The sequence below is a fragment of the Ambystoma mexicanum genome, chromosome 5q, assembly GCF_040938575.1.
Source record: "Ambystoma mexicanum isolate Mex_15411 chromosome 5q, UKY_AmexF1_1, whole genome shotgun sequence".
In the NCBI taxonomy this organism is placed as follows: Eukaryota; Metazoa; Chordata; class Amphibia; order Caudata; family Ambystomatidae; genus Ambystoma; species Ambystoma mexicanum.
This window is the reverse complement of record NC_090933.1, coordinates 1,058,223,966-1,058,238,063: the sequence shown is the minus strand read 5'-3', so window position 1 is coordinate 1,058,238,063 and position 14,098 is coordinate 1,058,223,966. Positions and strand designations below refer to the sequence as shown.

The following is a 14,098-nucleotide window of genomic DNA, read 5'->3' as shown; positions in this document are numbered from 1 at the left end:
TGATAGGCAGATAATGTTTAATATCTGTAAACAGGTTGTTTACATATGCCTCTCCGCTTCTACGTATGTTCTTGCTATGCACCACATTCTAGATATAGGTAGTGGAGACAAGTATCACACTTTATTTTATGCACTGGTAGCCTTTCTCCTGTCTGTGAGTGTCAAAGTTATTGAAACCTAATGCTGTCATTTAAGCAGTACTCCTGTGCAAATGGAAATAGTATAATCAAGTGTAAGCTCTAACTATCCTCCCCGCTCAGTAAACAAAATAAAAAATCAAACAATCTTTTTGAACTCTGTTTTAGGCTGGTAGAATTTAGGTGGTTGGGTCTTGTGCTAAAAATGTATGCACAGTGCTAATGCATGTGCAGCCCGTCTAATGGCTTACTGAGTTTGGGCTGGACTCCCTCTGCCTTCCAATTATATGTGCATGCCACATCTTCCATGCTACTTTCACCTGACCCTTACTAAACCAGCTGGGGTACAAGAAGCTGAACATACAACCGCGGGTTCCTAGTTTCCTACTGGCCTAATGTCAACAGGGTCACCATGCTTTAATCCTGACTTTATAGATGGGACCACTTCACTTGTTGGGACTAGTAGTTTCATGTTATCCATTATAAATAGGGGCTTATATTTTACATTGCATTATGGGATGTGTGGTTTTGCTTTACCCACTTCAAATATGGGCCTACATATCCGAACAAACAAGTGCTGTTGTTTAGAAATCTTGGAGCTGGTGAAGGTAAACCAGGTAACAAAGGGCCATTTGGCAACTAGGAATGCGCTCAGATGAAGACTCCCTTGAATATCTTTAAAACAATGTGTTAAATGGTACATTGTACAGCACCGTTTTTGAGAAATAATTATGGAAAAAAGCTGTACACTTTAATATTGGCTCTCCAGGGTAATGGCCCAGTAGATGCTATGTCACCAGCTGCACACAGAAGCATTTCCATGATTCCTGCAATCACAACATGTGTCAGCATTGCTATTGTAAGTCACTTTTATGCAGCTGTGCCAATAATATATTCCAGCATTTCCAGTGTAATCAATGTATTTGTTGTGGCGACAGACTATGGCAGCTTGTTCATTGTAAATCACTTCCACAAAGCTGTGGTCACAATCTAGGCCAGTATGGTAAATGATCCTGCAGCAAAAACCCTGAACTAAGCACTTAAAACACTAGGGTTCAAACAAGTTAGCTCAGACCCCACCCATATCAACGGCCGTACCCTTGATTGGATAGCCCAGCACAACTGTCAAATCACCATTAAGGCAAACCTACCCTTGCCCTGGACTGACCACCACGCCATCCTCTTTGATATCACTACATCCAAGACAGCCGACCAACCCATGACACCCCTCCCACCAACTCACACCAGAAGTTCCCGCCAACTGACCAAAGAGAGACTCCTACCCCACCTCACAGTCCCTGCCTTAAGACCACACTTCTCTAAAGACCCCGAATCACTTATCCAAACGTTCAACACATCATCTCCCAAGCTATAGAATACCATTGCCCCACTCACTCTCAGAAAACCCAAACGCGCCAAGCACGCTAATGCCTAGTTCACTCCTGACCTCCTCGAACTGCGCTCCAAAAAAAGGTTAGCACTTTCCACATGGAAAGCAAACCCCTGCGATGCCAATAAAAGTGAATTCAACAGAACTGCAAAAAAATACAAAACAGACATTATTGAAGCAAAAGCCACCTCATTTAAAACCAGGATAGATTCAGCAAGTTCCAACACCAATGAGATTTTTTCAATATTCAGGGAGTTAGAAACACACATACTCCATCCCCACTCATTGATAAAGATCAAGCTTGGTGCAACAGCATCCAAGACGCCATGCTCAACAAACTCAATTGGCTACATAATAAAATCCAAACCAGCCAACAGTCACTTAACAACCTAGCACCCCACATCCCTGCCAAAAAAATGAACACTCACACCTCTGAAAACTCACCCCTATTCTCCTTCAGAGAAGTCACCCAAAAGGAAGTCATAGCACTCTTGAAGTCCATCAAATCATCAAATTGCAAAAGTGACATTTGCCCAGCCAAACTCATTAAAGAATGCGCATCCATCCATGCCCCCTTCCTCACGGCCTTCATCAACGCCTCTTTTTCAACCGGCACAGTCCCACCCTGCCTCAATGAAGTGTGGGTCCGTCCCATTTTAAAGAAACCATTGTTAGTTCCATCCGCACCAGGCAATTACAAGCCCATCACCATGGTTCCCTTTCTCCTCAAGATAATAGACAAAGCAGCCTACCTGCCAGTCAAGCAGTTCCTGGAAACCATCTCGGCCTCCAGCAGTCAGGTTTCCGCCCCAGTCATGGAACCGAAACAGCCCTACTGGACCTAAAAAACAAATAGACGATATCAGAGACTTGGGCAAGCTAGCCCTGCTACTCCTCCTCGACCTCTCGGCAGCTTTCTAGCTTGTCGACCACGAAACCCTATGCAAACACTTGTCAACCTGTGCACACTTCTCACCCAATGTCACAACATGGATCACCTCATTTCTCAAAGGTAGAGCCATAACAGTTTTCTCCGTTATAGCCTGTGCACACCCCAACACCATCCAATGTGGAGTCCCTCATGGATCATGCATATCACCAACCCTCTATAACATTTTCACCAGGACCTTGTTCTGTATCCAAGATTCGCTAGGCATCACGTATACTAACTACGCTGATGATACACAGGTCCTCCTAACACTCACAGGTGGCTATGAAGCCTATTCCAAATCACTCAATTTCGTCTACACCACTATCCAAACTTGGGTGGCCAAAAATTGGCTCTGTCTCAATGGAGACAAAAAGGAACTACTTATAGTTGGATCGCCGGAAACACTTAAAAAACTGGACAATCAATACACTGCTTTTACCATGGATAACATTCTAATCCCAGTCTCACACGCTGTAAAAACCCTGAGAGTCTACTTAGACTCCAACCTCTCCATGACAAAACAAGTCAACTCCATCACCTCGTCCTGTACCTACTACTCCAAACTCATCAGCGCAGTTAGGCCCTACCTGATGAAGGATAACTGCCTTACTATAGCCAGAGATATAATTGGGTCCTGACTAGATTACTGTAACACCCTCCTAGCAGGTACATCCACAAAGAATATGTACAGACTACAAACTGTTGAAATATTGCACTCCGGGCTGCCATTAACATCCCCAGATGAGAACACATCTCAGCCGCCAGAAGCCAAGCCCACTGGCTACCCATAAAAGAACGTGTTCTCTTCAAAACACTTTCCCTCACTCATAAGTGCTTCCACCACACAGCACCAGAATACCTCTCCTATAGAATCATTAGACCAACCACTGAAAGACCCACCAGAACCCCTTATGCCAAACATCTCGTAGTGCCCAAGGTCATTAGAGCATGGACAGGAGGCTCAAGCTTCCCTTTTATTGCAGCAACCCAATGGAACGCCCTTCCTCCTAGTCCTAGAAACATCTCATCCCACCTAGCCTTTCGCAAGGAAATTAAAACACGTCTGTTTATCTTAAGCTCCCAACACTCTCACATTCACGCCCTTCAGGCTCTAAACCGCCCAGCAGGCTCCCCCCCTGATTTTCACATATATGTACTTTGTTCACATATTACCGTAACCTGCTCCAACACTGTATAGCCAGAGTACCTACTATGCATCATCATCATTCATGTAACCTTCCACAACATGCTAATGTAGAGCAATGCCATGTCATGTAACAACATTGCTGCGCCTAATGTGGCCAGTAAGCAATGCCGTGTCATGTAACAACATTGCTACGCCTAATGTAGCCAGTAAGCAATGCCGTGTCATGTAACAACATTGCTACGCCTAATGTAGCCAGTAAGCAATGCCGTGTCATGTAACAACATTGCTGCGCCTAATGTAGCCAGTAAGCAATGCCGTGTCATGTAACAACATTGCTGCGCCTAACGTAGCCAGTAAGCAATGCCATGTCATGTAACAACATTGCTGCGCCTAATGGAACCAGTAAGCAATGCCATGTCATGTAACAACATTGCTACGCCTAATGTGGCCAGTAAGCAATGCCATGTCATGTAACAACATTGCTGCGCCTAACGTAGCCAGTAAGCAATGCCATGTCATGTAACAACATTGCTACGCCTAACGTAGCCAGTAAGCAATGCCATGTCATGTAGCAACATTGCTACGACTAATGTAGCCAGTAAGCAATGCCATGTCATGTAACAACATTGCTGCGCCTAATGGAACCAGTAAGCAATGCCATGTCATGTAACAACATTGCTACGCCTAATGTAGCCAGTAAGCAATGCCATGTCATGTAACAACATTGCTGCGCCTAATGTAGCCAGTAAGCAATGCCATGTCATGTAACAACATTGCTGCGCCTAATGGAACCAGTAAGCAATGCTGTGTCATGTAACTAAGCTAAATTCAAATAAATAAAATAAAAATCACTTTCATGAAGGTGTTCCCATCATTTATGCCAGTATGATCACTGTAAATCACGTTCATCAAGTCGCAACCACAAACTATACCTTTAAACTCACAGTAAGTTACTTTCAGGAAGATGTGGTCATGATCTATGTCAGAAGGGTCACAGTAAAACACTTTCAGGAAGATGTGCCCACAATCTATTCCAGAAGTTCCAATATGACATCACTTTGATGATGAGGCACAAACAAAAGAAGCCATCATTCGCACAATAAATAACTTCCATGATACAGTCCACTACCATAATGCAATCCGCATCACCTGCTAACGATATGCATGCATAGCTATTGGACAGAAGCACACACACAGACTCACACGAACACATGCATACGCGCACACACACACATTGCTTTACATTCACACATGAATGCATACAATTTGTATTATCTTAACTTCACATTAACAAGCTGCTCCTTCTGTGGTTTGCTCTCAGTGGGCTAATGGGCAGCCGGGCTCCAGCTTGGTTGCCTAGCAACCAGTGTGCATCAGTTTGTGGCACCTGAATGAAGGTGGACTGGCGTGGCATGCATCTCACAAACGCACAATTTATTTAAAGGGATTGCGTTGCTGCCATTACAGGCAGTGGTCAGGAGCTTCTGGTGACTCCTGCTATGCTAGTGACCATGACTGGTGTGAACAGCTTTCACCATAAAAATGTAAGCAGATGCCATGCATGCAATTATAGCATGCCTTTTTTCTAAAATATTGTTTTAGGGGGGATGCATATCACCTACACTACGTAATACTGCTCTTTTTTTACCTTCCAGTCATATCTTGATGGTTGATATATTTATAGATCTGTTGTTTCAAATCCATTCCATGCACATTTTTGTGTTTGTCCTCTTTTTTTAAAACAATGTAGATCGCTTAAAATTCATATCAGTTTGATGTTGTGCAACGTTTAAGGGGGGTTTCTTCTTTGCTTAGTTTCACTGCCCATATTAGGGTAATAAAGAACCTTCAAAAAACCAAGCGAATGTTGCCTTTTTGAGCTTTAGTTTCACTAAATTGCTGTGCAACCGAGCAGGCTTAGTAATGAAAATGCCTGCCTCTTACTATGGTCTGTTTCAGAAAGGAACAAATATGTCATGCTTCACAGAGCTGAAAATAAACACCACATCTACTAACCCAGAGCCTGGGGGTTGTACTTACCCAGCTGTGAGCGAGGCGAGACTGGAAGAACCAGTTCTGACCACATTCGGCAGCACTGCAATGGCCCTGCATTAGGCGCTCTCTCCCTTCGTGTGCCACGTACATCAAAGATGTCAGTGTAGAATGTGCTGTGAAAGGGGACTCTCTGTACGAAAGAGAGCAAATAAAAGTGCAACGTCATGCCAGTGTTAGGACGTTTTTCTGGGCGGGTCAAACTGAGGATGGAGGTTTGTTGCCTGTTGACAAGTAATGGTATATATGGCATATAAGACACCACGGATGCCATACACATCTATGAAACACTTCCATTTAATCCTTACACAACCTTTTTGATACAGCTATGTGTGTTTTATAAATGTTGTTCTTAACCTTTATAAGCTAATTTTATATGTGTTGATTAACAGCATTCAGGAAATTAAGTACTCTTGAACTGTCATACCTTTCTTTCTACCAACACTTTACAATTGTATTAAAGGCATGGTCTAGTAAAAATGTTTATTGTCCCTACGGGTCGGCCATGTGTTTTTAAGCCTAAGTGGCTCGATTTTAGAAAACTTTCCTATGGACCTTACCCGAGTTTTCGTCCATTAAATGCACGCGAAAACAAGCACCAGGGAGCCGCCATTTTCTGATAACCCTATCTTTTCCCACATCGCCCTGGCTGACCTGCTTTTGCGGCACTAAATCAATTCCCCCGCCCCTGAGCTTGACATTATCAAAACATTCATATTCCCCGCCTCTCTCCGTGACGTTACTGTGCTGCGTAGGCAAACGCGCCCAGTCGTCTTCTGCGTGACTCCACACAGAACCCGGAAACCAACACAGATCAACTCACAACACAGCGCGCCACAATTCGGAATATGAAACTGTACTTTAAAATGAAACAGCAACACAGTACATTTGGTAAAGTACATTTATTTGACATTCAATGTTTACAGAATATTCAGCAATTGCCATCTGAGCTCCGAAAGCCATTTATTTTCTTTTATCTGTATCCGCAATAACTGTTCCGTTTCATCTTGAGTCACACGCTGTTCCTTTATGGTACACAGGGTGTTCATTTTCGTAAAAAGAATCACTTTGGAAGCACAGTGAACCGCAAGGCTGTTCCATCAACTAGGCACTAGTCCAGCCTAACGGTTGATATGTTGCTTCTAGCCACTAGTACAGCGTAAAGGCTCTTGACAACGATTTTTCGTATACTGAACTAAAATGAAACTCGGTCTAGTTTCTGAATTTTCTGCCTTATCGTCTCTTACGTTATTGCGCACTCCCTTGAAATGTAGTTCTTTCGGCATGGTCCCTGTCTCAAGGTCAAAAAACAATAGACCCTTATACTTCCAGTGCGACTTGTGGGCCTCATCTGAGCGCTGTCCTTCGCATTCTTTATTTGCAACATCACGTAGTATAGGCATCGGAGAGAACTTGAAGTTTAGAATCCGTCTATGTAGTGCGCCTCAATGTGCAAATGCGAACTGGCTTCTCTCCCAAATGCCACGGCCCGCTTGGCTGGCGCGTTCTAAGTGCCCCAATTTTGTCCCCGTTGTCTGCGAGCTTTGCAGCCCAAATTGAGACATTTAATTTTTGGCGGAAGGTCAAGGAAAGTGTAAAGTACCACAGGAGTTGAGTTAAAAGTGAGATTTATTGTTTGTTTGTTTGTTTTATTATTTGCAATACGCAAGCCTCCCCTCCGTTAACAGTGTGCAGAATTTACATTTACATGAGATGAGACATGAGAAAAATATATACATACACATATGTGAGGTGAATAGAGAGAATAGAGAGAATTCAAAGATGACACCCAGCTTGTTCGCCACCCATGATGGTGAAGGTAGGGGTTAGGTTTACAGGTACACTGTACAATAACATTTATTTACAAAAAGACAATTGTATTGCAATTATTTAAACCGGGATTTGTACTTCACAATCAGCTGTGCTTCGGGTGGGCATGGCACAGTCGCAATGTTCGGTGGCAATGGATCACTGCTCTGCACAGAAACGTCCAAAATTCCATATCTGTGCTTCTCTAACACAGCAACAATAAGGCCTTTCACAAAGTCAAACTGCATTTCATCATAGACTGGTTTGATCACCCATTGCTTACTTCGTTTTGAAAACACCTTAGTGTAGCGAGGCATCCTTTACATCTAGTCCTAGATTGTTCACGTCCGACATTGCTGTTATGGGCCAAGACTGCTAGTAGAGTGCGATGTTTCATGCCCCGAAAGCTAAAATGCAAGCGCTTTGGCCTGTACTTTAGGCACATATTGTGGAACACCTCCAAATCTCCTGTGTGACAGAATTCTGTCAGTCCATTCAAATCTCTTGATAGAGTTTTGTTGAAAACAATCTTCTCAATGGCTTTGTGTGTCGGTGAAGATGGAATCAACCACTTCTTCTTCCGTGCCTCCTCTGGGGACAAATGGCCATGTTCACATTGGTGGAAATGTTCATTTGCTGTCCAGCGGTGAACGTTGGTACAGTGGTGCATCAGTGACTGCCATTTTTCAAGTAGTATTTCCACTGACCCCTCACAAGTTTTTGAGCTCCACCAAAGATGGTTGGTGATAGAATGTGACCACTGCAAAATACTTTCAAAACCTTTTTTTTTCCCTGCAGCTGAGATTTTCTTATTGATTGATTTAGCAAGATGCCATACGTCAAATTGATGTTTAATATGTGGGAACTGCTCTCTCATTGTCTTGGCAATTGAAACGTGTCTATCCGTGGCTATGAGGTCGATGTGCATTCCCCTTGATTGTAGATATTCCACTGATTTTATAAATCCTAGTTTCTCCATGGCCACTGACGATGTACATTGTGTTACCTGCACGACCACCGAACTCATAATTTTCTTACTATGCATGTCCTGAAAGTTTATAGGTGTCACACTGTCCATCGCCGGCTAGCCTGAATCGTTTGCCTTCGAATGTACTTGCTAGAGACAATTGTTCAATTTTCCAAGCATCACTAATGGCCGGAAACAGATAATCACTTTGGTATATGTAGTACAGCGCTTTAGAAATGAAATGGAGTCCCACAAACTGAAAGAAAGCCTCTAACTTTCTAAAACTGGAGCCACTAAAAAGTGATGCAGCTGCACACAGTAGATTGCCTGCTGGCAGTTTCCCCAGCATCGGTTGTGCAGACCATGAGAACCTATGATTTAATCTACAGGCGGCATTAATTTTGACGTTACTGCCTTTTATTTGACGAGTCACATTAATCAATGGCTTCCCTCATACTTTCCCTCTAATGGAATGCACACATTTCAGCATACTTATAATTTCCATCAAACAACTGTCGAATACAATGTATTTGCTCTCTTTCATTAGACTGTCATCCTGCGTCAACGTTGTTTTGGCCTGTGACGTTGTGGAGATTTCAACAGATTGGAAAGTAATATCGCTGATATCAAGCTCTGATGCGTCTATGGATGCTGCGGCTGGTTCATTCTCTGTCATTTCGACATCTATTACTTCAACATTGATGGGAGAACACAACAATGTCGACAGGTTTTTTGGTGGCAAATTTTTGGCGGGTGTAGATTGTAAAAATTGATCTGCAACTACTTCAGAGCTATCTTCAATAAATTCAATAACATCTTCTTGTGGTGGTGCGGTCGCACTGTAGCTATGGTCCAATGCAACTTTGCTGTAGTCTCCAAACACAGTTAATTCATGTTCTGGCCATTGGACATGAGCATCTCGAGCCTGAACACGCCTCGCCTCAGTTAATAGTTCCTCCATAGTGTACACGGTCTGGCAAGCCACATCTCTCATTCGCTTCACTGTCTGTGTGTGTATAGTTCTGACACCCACGGGTAACTGGAGGAGAGATTGGAAAAGGGATGTTCAGTTTAAACACAAGATGGAGTGTAGTAGAATTGACTGGAAAAAAACATACAATAGTCCCCAGCACAAACATTTTTTTAAAGTTATGAACTGTTTGTAACTAACCTTTTTTTGTTTTTTTTTCTTTGCAACTTTTTTGACTCGACCTTCAACATCTGCACGCTGTAGCTCCGATTCGTTTCCGCATGTCCTCCCTTCCTCTTGCGCTGCAACGACTATATTTTCTGTATCCGCATAGACAGCAAGGAATGAGGCTCCATCGTCTCCCTGAAACATAGTACTTTCATTTAGCATAAAACACACGTGAGGACGAACACACAGGTACATCTCAATAGCCAAACACGATTTAAACATTGTGTGCAACAATCAAAGGACAAGTATTCGACCAGTGATGATCTATTTCGATGGAACTGTCAGTATCCATACCTCTGGCTCTGCATGGACTGCCATGAATGGTTGTATTGGAGAGGAGGCATCCGCATCTCCCTGAAACACAGTACTTGCATTAGTATGCTTTTCAATATTGGAAACACAACACACACTTGGGGTCGACGGCACAGGTACCTATAAAGAGATAACCACAAATGATGCATTGTCCAAAAGAATCAAGGAAAATCCAAATATGATCACATTTCATCGACTTATTTCAACGATTCCTTTACATCTGCATCTTCTAAATGAGATGTTGTGATTGTGGTGGAAGCTCCGTCGTCTCCCTGAAACACAGTACTTGGATTAGTATGGTTTTCAATATTGGAAACATAACACACACTTGGGGTCGAACGCACAGGTACATATAAAGAGATAACCGCAAATGATGCATTGTCCAAAAGAATCAAGGAAAATCTAAACATGATCACATTTCATCGACTTATTTCTCCGATTTATTTACATCTGCATCATCTAAATTGGATGTTGTGATTGTAGTGGAAGCTTCGTCGTCTCCCTGAAACACAGCACTTGCGTTAATAGGGAAGAAAGTATAGCAAATGGAATCACGTTATATGATCACGCATGATGGAGCTGTCATTATCCATACCTCGTGCTGCTGAAGAATATCTATGGATGTTGCAAATGTAGTACACACTTCCGAAAGCTGCTGCGCCGATTCGTATACGCATGGTCCAGCTTCCACTTCCCCTGGAATTTCTTGAATGTCAGGCTCTGCATCAAGTGCAGGGGTTGACGCTCCATCAACTGCCTGAAACATAGTACTTGCATTAGTGAGGATTACAATAGTGAAAACATAACACACACTGGGGGTCGACAGCACAGGTACATATCAACGGCTAACCACGAATGAAACATTGTGTAGAACAATCAAACGACAAGAATTCCAGCTCTGATGATGACGCTCGATGGAGCTGTCAGTATCCATACCTCCTGCTGTTGAAGAACATCTAGAAATGTTGTAGATGTGGCGGACGCTTCAGCATCTCCCTGAAAGACAGTACTTGCATTAGTATGGATAACACTAATTATAACCGAAAACAAACACCAGTGGACGATAACTAAGGTGTATATCAATTGGAAAGCACTAACCAAACATTCGGTAAAATGATTACACGATAAAATAAAACTATTACTTGACATGCATAAAACAGGTCTGTAGCGGATTAGCCTAGTAAGATTACCTGATACGCGCTAGAAGTGGTTGATAACTGCGACCACGTCAAGGATGTAGAATGTTCTTGCTTCAGATTCAAGGGATAGTCAAGAAGTTGTAAAGGTAAATTAATGATTGATAATGAAATGCCAATATTAAAAATAGCCATGTAAGGCGACAGAATACTTGTAAAATGCTCAATACAGCACAGTTCCCTGTTCCCATATATATACATTGCATTTGTGGGTTATGAAATCGAAAAAGAATATATTGGTAAATGTCATTATTCAAAAAACTATACAATCATATCAATATTGAAATTATTACAAGGGATAGAACACCTACAATATCAATTAATCTGTTCGGATACCTACACACTACCGCAAGGCCTAAAGCTAAATCCGGACACTTGACTCACCAGTGGCAGAATGTGGACGAATAGAGTGGGAATAGCGTTTTCGAGCAATTTCCGTGTCGTTCACCGTTTATTCTTCTTTGTTACCCAAGATGTTGTGTACATGTCCAAGGAAAAGTGCCGGCTGCAGATGCGGTATCGATCACCCCTCTAGTCCTGTAAGACTTGTTGGACTCGACTTTCCAGCTCATCCAGTGGATATCCGCAATGTATGACCCATTCTCTTATTCGATCAACAGTTTTCGGGAATACATGCATTGTAGTGCCTTCAGATTTCGCATGGGTCTTCGAAGGGCAACCGCTAAACAAACAGGCAGGCATTGTTGATAAATCTGAAAAGTAAATATGGACATTATTATACAATCTTCAAGAATAAAGATTTGATACAAAAGTAAATGAATCATACAATGATCAATGCAAGGTTTGTTTTGGTCGCAGGAACTATACCAGTTCATTATGTGCGGCTTAGTATTTGCATAAGTTGCAGAAATGTATAAATGATGTGACTAAAAACTGAACATGTGACTCATCCCTTGGATGTTCTGTATTGCACGAGAAGGAAACATGCTTTCATCATAGAATGGACCCCCAAAGGATGCAATTGGATGACAATTGACACAGATGAAAATAAATAGATCTATCGATAGCATAGCAAAGGAAATTCAAGTCAATAGCAATGAGACCAATGAACATAGCACTATTGGGTACTCTACTCGCAAATAGATAGAAATGTAAAAATCTGCGAAATATGACCAGAATACATGGCCTTACCTTGACCAACAAACAGTTGGATTCAGCAAGCAGAGCAGTATGTTGCGGGAGAATAGGTGGATGGCCACAGGTAGCGCACTGATGGGTATGCTCGAAGCGGTCACAGAAGTTCACGGATAGCACGACGACGAGCAGATTGGCATAGATCTCAGTGGTTCCCAGGTAGCACATTCAGGAGTTGACTTGCAAAGCACAAAGATGTTCTCATGAGACATATCAAGTGGTTTTTAAAGTATTAGAAACTGGGGTGTGTTTGTGAATGAATGACATATGTATGTCGTGGTATTAGGGGGGCGGCCTGCTTGAAGGGGAGGACTGCATGGAGACACGGGGTCTGAGGAGGCCATGTGACCGATGGCCCCTTGGCGTGGGACACCTTTTGAAGTGTACATGTAGTTTGGCACCTTGGCCTTTCGCGTCCCTGACAGCCCCCCATGCCAGCGTGCATCCACCGGCGCGAACCGCCTTTGATACAGGGGGGTGGGATGGATGGGCCTGGGGCGTGCAGATAAGGCACAGGAAGACTGCTGAATGGAGACACACTTATGTGGATTGCAGGGGGGTGGCCTGCCTCAGGGGAGGCCTGCCTGGAGACACGGGGTCTGAGGAGACCATGTGAACAATGGCCCCTTGGCGTGGGACACCTTTTGAAGTGTACATGTAGTTTGGCACCTTGGCCGTTTGCGCCCGTCACAGCCCCCCATGCCAGGGCGCATCCACCGGCGCGAACCGCCTTTGATACAGGGGGGTGGGATGGATGGCCCTGGGGCGTGCAGATAAGGCACAGGAAGACTGCTGAATGGAGACACACTTATGTGGATTGCAGGGGGGCGGCCTGCTTCAAGGGGAGGCCTGGCTGGAGACATGGGGTCTGAGGAGGCCATGTGACCGATGCCCCCTTGGCGTGGGACACCTTTTGAAGTGTACATGTAGTTTGGCACCTTGGCCTTTCGCGCCCCTGACAGCCCCCCATGCCAGCGCGCATCCACCGGCGCGAACCGTCTTTGATACAGGGGGGTGGGATGGATGGCCCTGGGGCGTGCAGATAAGGCACAGGAAGACTGCTGAATGGAGACACACTTATGTGGATTGCAGGGGGGCGGCCTGCTTCAAGGGGAGGCCTGGCTGGAGACACGGGGTCTGAGGAGGCCATGTGACCAATGGCCCCTTGGCGTGGGACACCTTTTGAAGTGTACATGTAGTTTGGCACCTTGGCCTTTCGCGCCCCTGACAGCCGCCCATGCCAGCGCTCATCCACTGGCGCGAACCGCCTTTATATCAATATATAGTATATCGCCTTTATATCAATGATAGTATATCGTTGCTTATCAATAACAAATGCCACATACCGGAGATTCTTGTGAGCACAGACCCACACTTCAACCGGTGTATTATAGTGGTCAAGACCCTAAGGCCTGTATAATCCAATGGTAATTGTTAGTATAGATATATGTGTGACTTTTATAGAGACATAACCTACTGAAAGACTTTGAACAAGTGTTATTTAGTGCATGCATTATCGAGAATATGTTATGTTAGCTTAGATAGATAGTGACCACTCTGCTTCACAGCGACCAGACCTTCAACCATTCGGAGCACAGATGTCTGACGTCCATCCTTGAATGGAGACACACTTGATTCATTTAAAAAATCGAAACAAACGTTGTTAAAATATATGTGGTGTTTTATTTTGTATCTTATTTTCATGACACAAAAATACAAGACTTTAAAGATTATACAGGTCAGGTTGCAGCACAGCGAGAGAAAATCCCCTGTACTGACCGCTGTCACTCGGGAACATTTCTCG

At 43.6% G+C, this 14,098-nt stretch overlaps 1 protein-coding gene and 1 long non-coding RNA gene across 2 annotated transcripts in view; one reads left to right on the top strand and one right to left on the bottom strand.

Annotated features, from left to right (window-relative positions):
- The window catches only part of LOC138497863 (uncharacterized), a 104,259-nt gene extending 98,537 nt beyond the window's left edge, over positions 1–5,722 (bottom strand). Inside the window, exons 1-2 of the long non-coding RNA XR_011278654.1 lie at positions 5,646–5,722; positions 2,280–2,368 (exon numbers count right to left, since the gene is read on the bottom strand). This is a non-coding gene — a long non-coding RNA (uncharacterized lncRNA). The remainder of the gene's footprint in view (positions 1–2,279; positions 2,369–5,645) is intronic.
- Positions 1–14,098, top strand: part of SNTB1 (syntrophin beta 1) — a 714,658-nt gene that overhangs the window by 210,054 nt on the left and 490,506 nt on the right. The window lies entirely within an intron of this gene.